At 48.9% G+C, this 9,040-nt stretch overlaps 1 long non-coding RNA gene across 2 annotated transcripts; it reads right to left on the bottom strand.

The window, feature by feature from the left end:
• Positions 1-448: 448 nt before the first annotated feature.
• On the bottom strand, positions 449-3,564 carry LOC119802731. Of its 2 annotated transcripts, XR_005283502.1 has the most exons (4): positions 3,550-3,564; positions 2,362-2,675; positions 1,575-1,848; positions 449-811 (listed from the first exon to the last, which is right to left on the bottom strand). It is a non-coding gene; the product is annotated as an uncharacterized LOC119802731 (long non-coding RNA). The 2 variants fall into 2 exon arrangements; XR_005283501.1 differs by lacking the exon at positions 3,550-3,564 and having other exon boundaries at positions 2,362-2,796.
• Positions 3,565-9,040: the final 5,476 nt, after the last annotated feature.

Genomic DNA, 9,040 nt, shown 5'->3' with positions numbered 1-9,040 from the left:
ATTGAACTTGGGTCCTTTGAAAGAGCAATGCAGGCTCCTAACTGCTAAGCCATCTCTCCAGTCCTAATTGTTTTATTTTATTTTAAAAATATTTTTATTTTCAAAATTAATTGTTTGTATTTGTCTTACATGGATGTCTGCACGCAAGTCTGTGTACCATGTGCATGCCTGGTGCCTGGAAGCCCAGGAGAGGGTATCAGTTCCTTGGGACTGGAGTTACTGACAGCTACCAACTGCCATATGGGTTCTGAGAACTAAACCTGGGTCATCTGGAAGAGCAGTCGGGGCTTTTAATCAATGAGCCATCTCTCCAGCTCCCCACATCCCCATTTTTTGTGTAGCTCTGGCTGATCTAAAATTCCCTATGTAGATCAACCTGGCTTCAAACTCAGAAATATGCCTGCCTCTGCCTCCTGCGTGCTGGGATCAAATGTGTATGCCACTTGGCCCAGCCTATTAAAATGTTTATTTAAAAGATCATGTTTAATTTTTTTCTGAACTTCCTTCTTTGGCATGTAATTCCTTTTTCATAGCAACTTTTTTTATTATTACAGACTCCATAACTTTTCATTTCTCTGAAGACACCAGTTAATACTTTGAGGAATTATCTTCTGCTCTGAAATATTTATTTTCCCTATGGGGTTGATTCTTCTCATATTTATTTCTCATGCAGCTTGGTCTTCTTTGTGTGTCCATTGGGCCTTCATCCTTCTTTTGTTTCTGAGCGTGGAGCACCAGGATGGGTGTGCTGGGTACCTGGTGTGCAGTGCATCTTGCTTGTAGCAGGTCTGCATCCCCAGAGGGTAGCTCCCTGGATGAAAGAGCATAAGGTAGATTATTAAATAAAAGTAACGAAAGGCAACTGCTTGGGGCTAAGCTTCTGCCGTAGTCCCAAGCACAACAGGCTGGAAATCAAAATAGAGCCACAGATGTTAAAGACGCCTCTGACCGGCAGGGCCATCTGTGACAGTGAAGGAAACAGTAGCCAATACAGGAAGCCATCCGAAAGGTAAATTCTCAGGCTCACTCTAGATGACCTACATGGACAAGCTCAGGTTGGATCCATCACCCATGTTTCAACAAGTCCTCTGGAAGGTTCTGGGTGATGTTGAACACCTTGTCCCAGGGTGTGTTTAGAGCACTATCCCATTACATAAAATCTGCTCATACTGAAAGTCTGGTTCTTCTTGGAATGTATGTCTGGTGTCTCTCAAAGTCTCTGAGGGTGGGTGGAGGCCGTGGCTGACTGTAGCCACCCTGGGTGGCTGAGGGTAAATGACTGAGAAGTTCCCTAAACCGATTTCTACTGAGCCCAGCTCTTCGGGTAGTTCCCATCAGCCCTCCAGGCCTGCTTGCCTACACCCCTGAGGTTCAGAAAGGATAAGGCACCACCTTTGAGCTTCTCTCTGACTTGAGCGTCTCTGTAGGCTTTAACACGCCCACCCCTAGTCCCTACCTGTCCCCCTGATTACTAGCTGGCAGTCCCCCTTTCAAACTTTCTAACACAGCGTGGCCTGGACACTGACTCGCCCTGTCCCTCAAGTGTCCCACGCAAACACCTTTTACTTCTGTACCTTCGCTGGCAGCGAGCTCACGGGTTGTGAGAGCACCGTGCAGGCACCATGTGTCACTCACGAAGTCCAAGTTGTCGATATTAACAGCTCTGAGGTTGGTAGTACCACTGTTTTCTCCATGTAGAAAGGGGAAGGGTGAGATGAAGAGTGGCCACGTGGCTGGGAACGTCAGGGCTACATCTGCCCTCTACAGGGAGCCTCTTCCCACGGCAAGTGTCCTTGGGGGTCCACTCTGGCACCCCATCAGGAACTACACTCTTGCAACCACCTTCCGCTTTAAAAAAAAAGGCATTAAAAGATCTTTAAAATATTAAAGAGGGTCGATTCATTTTATGCTAAGATCTGCATGGTCATCCTTGGGGTAAATGGAGGTGACTTTGGATTAGTTTAGTCTTGAAGTGACCTCATTAGCTCTTCAGAGATGCAGGGTTTTCTTTGAGTCTCATTAACTGGGGCTAGACTTTCTGGCCCAAGCAAGGGAAAGTTCACTCTGCCTTCTACTCCTCTGCCTGTGCCAGGAGGTGGGAAGAAAAGCAGGGAGAGATGGTTTACTTCCATAGAAAAGGCTTCATGGAAGCCGGGCGGTGGTGGCGCACGCCTTTAATCCCAGCACTCGGGAGGCAGAGGCAGGCGGATCTCTGTGAGTTCGAGACCAGCCTGGTCTACAAGAGCTAGTTCCAGGACAGGCTCCAAAGCCACAGAGAAACCCTGTCTCGAAAAACCAAAAAAAAAAAAAAAAAGAAAAGAAAAAGAAAAGGCTTCATGGCCCTTCCAGCCCAAGCCTTACCTTGGAAGGAGAAACTAACTCGCTTGTCTGCGGATCCCTGACGACACAAATCCGAGGCTTGAGGACATTCCCACAACTGAGTCCAGGTAGAAGCAGAACATTCCAAAGCCATGGTTCCCGCTACATGCCAAATGGAGACAGACCCAGCACAGCACAGCTCATCACGGCTCGGCGCTCCTCGAACTCCAGGGTGACCCCCTCTGCCCCATCCTTGGGAAAGACCACCAAGTTCAACAGCCACCTGCTTCCCAGGAGGTCACACATCTGGAACCCAAGATGTCCAATGGTATTGTGACGGAAGGTGAATGAGGCAGCTGTTTGCAGAGGGAGGGAGGGAGAGAGAGAGAGAGAGGGGGTGGGCATTGCACACAATTTAATAACCAGAGAAGAAACAGCAGTTAGAGCAAATTTGAGCCAAAATGTCATTCAGGGACAGGGAAGAGCAATTACTTAAATATTTAAAATAGACACCCCGAGAGCGGCTGTGGAGCAGCTCTCTGTTAACATTTAACACGAGCCGGGCCGCCCCTGAGGAAACAACTGTTTACAGGAGATAGGAACAAACACCTCCTATTTGCTGAAGCCATGGGGAGACAGCAGTGCTGGTATTCCTGAACTCCCGCAGCTCCAGTCAGGGGCCCACATCACCAACCATGAGGCCACAGGGGTGGGGAGGCCACAGCTGTCCCCAGAGCCTGGTGAAATCTGTAAACACACAGTCAGGGGTCAGCTGTCTTGCTCCAGACTGAGTTTTCAGGAAGCCCAGCCCTGCAGCTGGGCCTGGGAGGTGGCTGCTGGCTAGCTCATCAGCCCTCTTGCCTGCAGGCCCCAGCCAGGCTGGACTGGCCCCCATGCAGCGTCCTAGGCGGACACCACACGCGAAGCCAGGTGCTTACAAGCAGAGGAACAGAGTCACAAACAGGCTCGCGTGGGCTCCAGTTCACACTGCGACCTCCGGGGACACCAAACTGGAGTGTGTACAGTTAATAAGCTCGGCTTTCTGCAGGGTTGTAGATAAGAGCTTTGTTCATAACAGCTTCCACTTCCATGAGCCTGGCTTTTGCCTCCCTCAGCTACCTCGAGTCTCACTTCTGCTCTGCTCCTGCAATAACCGTTTCCCAACTGACTTGCTCATGTTAACCAAAATCTCACACAGGCCCCACGCCACTGTGCGCAACTCACTCCTACCTAGGCTGCACTCCATAAGAAGGCCCAGTTCACGACCAAGGGAAAGAGTCACCTTGAGTTCTTCAGCTATTTCCAAGTTGCCACAGTTGAGACCACGTGTGTCTCCAAGAAGCCCGTGCCCTATTGCATCATCTAATGTGTTTATTACAAAGTTGCCCAACCCTACACCCACTACCCTGGCCTTTGCCTGGTATGTCTCTGCCAACCGGTAAAAACCACGGATGGCCTTGACCTATTGACAACCTTCCAGTTGTTTGCACACCTGGCCAAAGAGAAGAAAGAACAGGGCAGTGCACTCTGAAAGACCCATCAAAGAATGGGAGAGTGCACAACAATATTTGTTAAATAAATTTTAGATTACCAGAGCTAAAGTTTGGGCAGATATTTAGTACAAGATTTCAGAGCTCCCTCTCTCTCTCTCCCTCTCTCTGTCTCTCTCTCTGTCTCTCTCTGTCTCTCTCTCTCTGTCTCTGTCTCTCTCTCTCTCTCTCTCTCTCTCACACACACACACATGAGCACACTCATTTATTCTCAGAACAATTGATGTAGGCTGTTTAGAGTATGAAACCCATAGACATTAATCTTTTTGTATTCACTGAATAGTTCTAGATACTAGAGATCTGAAGGAACATTTGAAGGGATTAAGATTAAACAACATGCAACCATCAGGAAGGGTTCTAGCTCAGCTGAAGGCTAGTCCATGGGGTCTAGAAAACATCACGGCCATTGAGTTACACTTAGTGATCTAGACAATTTTTATTTTGGTTGCTACTATGGTTTCAATATACCACACACACACACACACACACACACACACACAACTAGGTTTGGAATATAGTTTCCATTATGACTTGTTAGAGGGCAGAAACAATCTGGCCACAGAGTGAGGCCCTCACCATTGAATTCTGTGCTTGATTAGAGGGAGAGGCCAGAAAACATGCATGCTCCCTTGCCTTTCTAGGTAAGAGTCCTTGTTGCCTGGCAGTGTGCCAGCAGAAAGCCATCACCAGATGTGACCTCTCGACCTTGAATCTTTGCAACAGTGACCTGAAGTAGGCCTCTTTTCTTCAGAATTTACCCAGGCAAGGTGTAGTGTTTTACCAATGGGAAATGGACTGATAAAAGCTGCCTGCTTCAGAATGGTACCCTAGCATTTGGGGAGTCTCTTTCCTTGGTGGGAAGCAAGACTTTGCTTTCCTGAGAGAGCAGAATTATTCTCTTCCTGCTTCCTTGAGGGGACTAGTATAGGTCTCAGCAGTCCTATACTGCCAGCAAACATGGAGGTTCCACTTGCCTGAAACAGCTTGCCAGTGTCCTAGGCACAGGTAATCATGCCATGTTCAGCATGGGTACCATCCTATACCCAGCCAAGGTCACCCAGCAGCTCTGGATTCTGGGTCATTTTCTCAAAGCTGTTCTGTAGTCGGTTACCTATAGATCACTTCAAATCCTCTTATCCTCCTTCCCTGATGATAACCAGAACATTTTTTAGGCAGGAGCCCTGGTGGGCACAGACAGACGTGCCCCTCCATTGCTATCTGAGGGCCATCTTCTCCCCGGCTGAAGGCTCATTCACAACTCCCAGGCATTCCCTTGGCGGAGTACTTGGCTTGTCATGCCTTGCTCATAGGGCACAGCCTACCCTGGCGTTCCTCCTGCTCTTCAGCTCTTGGCTAAGCTCAGTGGTCCTTAGAATTGCACAAAGCAATCAAAACTCAGCAGCGTGCTCAGGTGGGCAGCACGGGGGGAGGGGGTGTTCAAGTGTTGGGAACATCAAGTGTGGAAGGGATTGTCACATTCTGAGTGCAAATAACTCTACCACCTGTCCCCTCCTCAGAGTGGCTTCGCGGCCACTCAGCTTCCGGAGGCAGCGAATCTCAAGCTCAGCTGAGTGACCAGACACGCTCACAGGACCGCCATATCCCAGCTGTGTCTTGCGGAACTGATTACAAGAAAGGGCACGACTGAGCTCTGGCTGACACGAGTCCCCCATTGTCAAGTAGAATCAGGGTTTCAAATAAAAACCAGGTCTGCTTATTGTGTAGCTATTTCCCCCCATCGCTGTGATGAGAAAAGAATCTTGAGGGAGAAAGGTTTTTTTTTTGTTTTTTTTTCTGATCGGAGTTCAAGGGTGTAGTCTAGCATGGCGGTAGGACTGTAAGGGGGCTTGTTGCAAACACCGGGAGCAGGGTGTGGAAAGTCACGACCTCTGGTGTTTAGCTAGCTTTCTTTTACCTTTTTATTCAGTCCAGGGCTCCAGCCCACAGAATGGTACTTCCCAGTTAAAGTAGGCTGGTTTTCCTGCCTCAGCTAACCCTCACAGGCAGGCCCAGAAGCCTCACTCCTAGGTGACTCTAAATTCTGTCAAGTTGACCATCTGCATTAACCATTAGTTATTCAAAAAGGACCAAGTGACCATTTTCATGCTCCCAGGGTTTTAGAGGCTTGTTGAGTCAGATATAGGAAGAATCTTCTACAAAGGCTGCTTCAGGGGACATGGGTTCACCCATGTCTCAGGGATCCAGGCCCCGAGAAACCTCCCCTTCCATTCTCCCTTCAGTCTGAGCACCTACTGTGTGCATAAGCTTCACTGAGTGTGCTAGTCATGGGTGCAGGAGTCTGGGCCAGGTGATTGGGCAGGTTGGGACAAGATTTGGGGAGCAGCTGGCACTTGGGGTCCCTTCTTCCTGATTAGCAGAAAAGGAGGCATTCAGGCAGATGAAAGGACCCTTGTAGAAATTGAAGTTTGAAAGGGTTGGGGGTTTTCTAGGGTATAGGACCCACTCCTTACACTAGGGAGGATGTGGGATAATGACCCCTGAAACTCCCGCAGAGAGAGTTTCATCACCCAACTCACTGACTGTGCCATCCTTGAGTGTCCTTCTCCAGATTCAGGCAGAGGGTCACTACCTACCTGCCTTGGATCATTTGTCTGTGGCCTTTGTTACGTTCACCCACCTTTAACAGACAAGCATGTTTAAAGTGCATGTGTGTGTGCATGTAAAATAGTCTATTTTTATTTTTAATGATACTTATTAAATTTAAAATTCGTATTTTTAGACTGTGTTAAAACATAATAAAATTCACCATTGATAACGGCACAAGGTGAGTGGCACTGAGCACATGGACACTTCAGCCCGGCCGATGCCACCTGTTTCCAGAACTTCCTCATCTTCCTAAGCTCGAACTCTCCAGACCCTTCTCTCTGGTCCCCAACAACCACCATCCGTCCTACTTTCTGTCTCTGCCTACACAGGAGCCTCACTTATGGAACCACGCAACACTGCCCTTTTGAGTCCAGCTTACGTACCTTAGTGTCAAGATTAGTCTGTATCATAGTGGTGGACCCAATTTCCCATCTTCTTTCAGATAAATATTCTGCTGATTTCACGGACTACATTTTTCTTAGCCTTCCATGCAGTGGCACTCAGCATTACTGTGTTTTAAAGTAACATAGTAGATCCTATTGGCTTTCTTGGGTGTCTCGGTCTCACTAGAGCATGCTCTCACTGTCTGTTCCCTTTTTTTTTGTTTGTTTTTTTTTTGTTGTTTTTTGTTTTTTTTTTTTTTTGTTTTTCGAGACAGGGTTTCTCTGCAGCTTTTTTTAGAGCCTGTCCTGGAACTAGCTCTTGTAGACCAGGCTGGCCTCGAATTCACAGAGATCCGCCTGCCTCTGCCTCCCGAGTGCTGGGATTAAAGGCATGCGCCACCACCGCCCGGCCCTGTTCCCTTTTTTGTACACAGCAAACCTGTTGTCTCTCCCCTGGGCCTGTTCCTCCTGCACACCTGGCCATAGGCTGTTTCTCCACCCTCAGCATCCCTTTGATGACATCGACTTTTCAGGCCCCATCTGTCTCCATGTTTCCACTAGCACCCTTCCCTTGTCCACTTGATTCAGCCCCTTAGCTTTCGTTGTCAATTTGACACACTCTAGAAACCCCTGGGAAGAGTCTCTGCTGGGAATTGTTGATATCAGGATGGCCTGTGGGCATGCCTGTGAGGGGTTGTCTTGATTGCTTTAACTGAACAGGACGACTCACCCTAAACACAGCTTCTGTGTATGATCTGGTCTTTGTCTAACAACACATCGAATTTGATGCTAGCCCATGGAACCATGAGAGCCAAAGAAATGCTAGAGCAGGCTGTGTTCTGAGCATTAGAGATACAGTGGTAAACAAGACAGGCACCCTCTCCTGCTTCCATGGGGTCAACATCTCCTCACCCTCTGACTGAGAAACAAAACCGCCAGGCCAATAAATAAAATACACACAGCGCGAAGAGAGTGAGCAGGGGGAAAGATGTGTATGGTTTCAATGTGAGCCTGAGAAGGGCTCTCCATGGTGGTGCAAGGATCCCAGAGAGGGAACTGTGGAGATCTGAGGTAGAGAACATGGGAGGTAGAGCCCAGAAAGGTGCAGGGGTGTGCAGCATTGGAAGCTGGTATCACTGGTGCCTTGGGGCCAGTACGGGTGCTTTGCTCTGTGTGAGACAGGGAGCTATGGCAACATCTAAAGAAGAGTGTCGTTCCGACCGCGGCATGACAGGTCACACTTTCCATGTGATGAGGCAACACAGATGGGGCTGTGGGAAGTGAGGTGAGGCTGTTTGCCACGATCCAGGCGGGAGGCAGTGGTGATGGGCCAGGGTGGTAGTTTCACAGAGAGGACAGTATTACAAAAGAGCAGTGGAATTCCATAGTTTCTATGTGCTTTGTTCCTCAAGGATTCATGGGTCAGTGGCTTGGTCCCTGGTGTCATGAGGTTGAGAGGCTGTGGACCTCAAAGTGGGCAGAATTGCCCAGGTCACTGGAGATGTTGTCCTTAAGAGGAATTGACGTAGTTATTGTGGGAGCCCAAGTTAATCCTCCAGAGATGGCAGTTTTGTAAGAACAAGACTGGCCCCTCTTGCTCTGGTTTCTGGTCTGACTGTGTGGTCTCTCACACTTCCACATACTCCCCGCCCCCGTGTGATGTCATCAGCCATGGGGTTCTCATGAAAGCTGGGCAGAAGCCAGGTCCATGACCCGATGCCTCCAGAAACAGGAGCTGAGTAAGCCTCTTTTCTTTATTAGGTACCCAGGCCCCGGTCTTTCATTACAAGAGAAAATGGGATGGGACACGTGGTTCAGGGGATGGGCACTGTCATGCTTGGAATGAGTAGACTGAGGAGTGACCCATGCCGAGGAAGACCTCTCAGAGTGCTGAGGAGTGAACCATGCCGAGGAAGACCTCTCAGAGTGGCCAGTGTGGCTCTCATACCTACCTGGAGTAAACAGGAGAGACTGGCAAAGTCATTAGGTGCACGCAGTGTTTGAGACCAAGAGATTCTCTGGACTCATCGGAGGAAGTGAGCACTCGCTAGCGAGAGGAAGGAGGGGTCGGCTAGACCAGTGGCTCTCAGCCTTCCTAATGCTGCGGCACTTTAGTAAGGTTCCTCATGTTTTGATGGCCCCGACCATAAAAAATTATTTCGTTGCTACTTCACAACTGCA

Source organism: Arvicola amphibius, chromosome 12, assembly GCF_903992535.2.
Source record: "Arvicola amphibius chromosome 12, mArvAmp1.2, whole genome shotgun sequence".
NCBI lineage: Eukaryota > Metazoa > Chordata > Mammalia > Rodentia > Cricetidae > Arvicola > Arvicola amphibius.
This window is presented reverse-complemented; position numbering and strand designations above follow the sequence as displayed.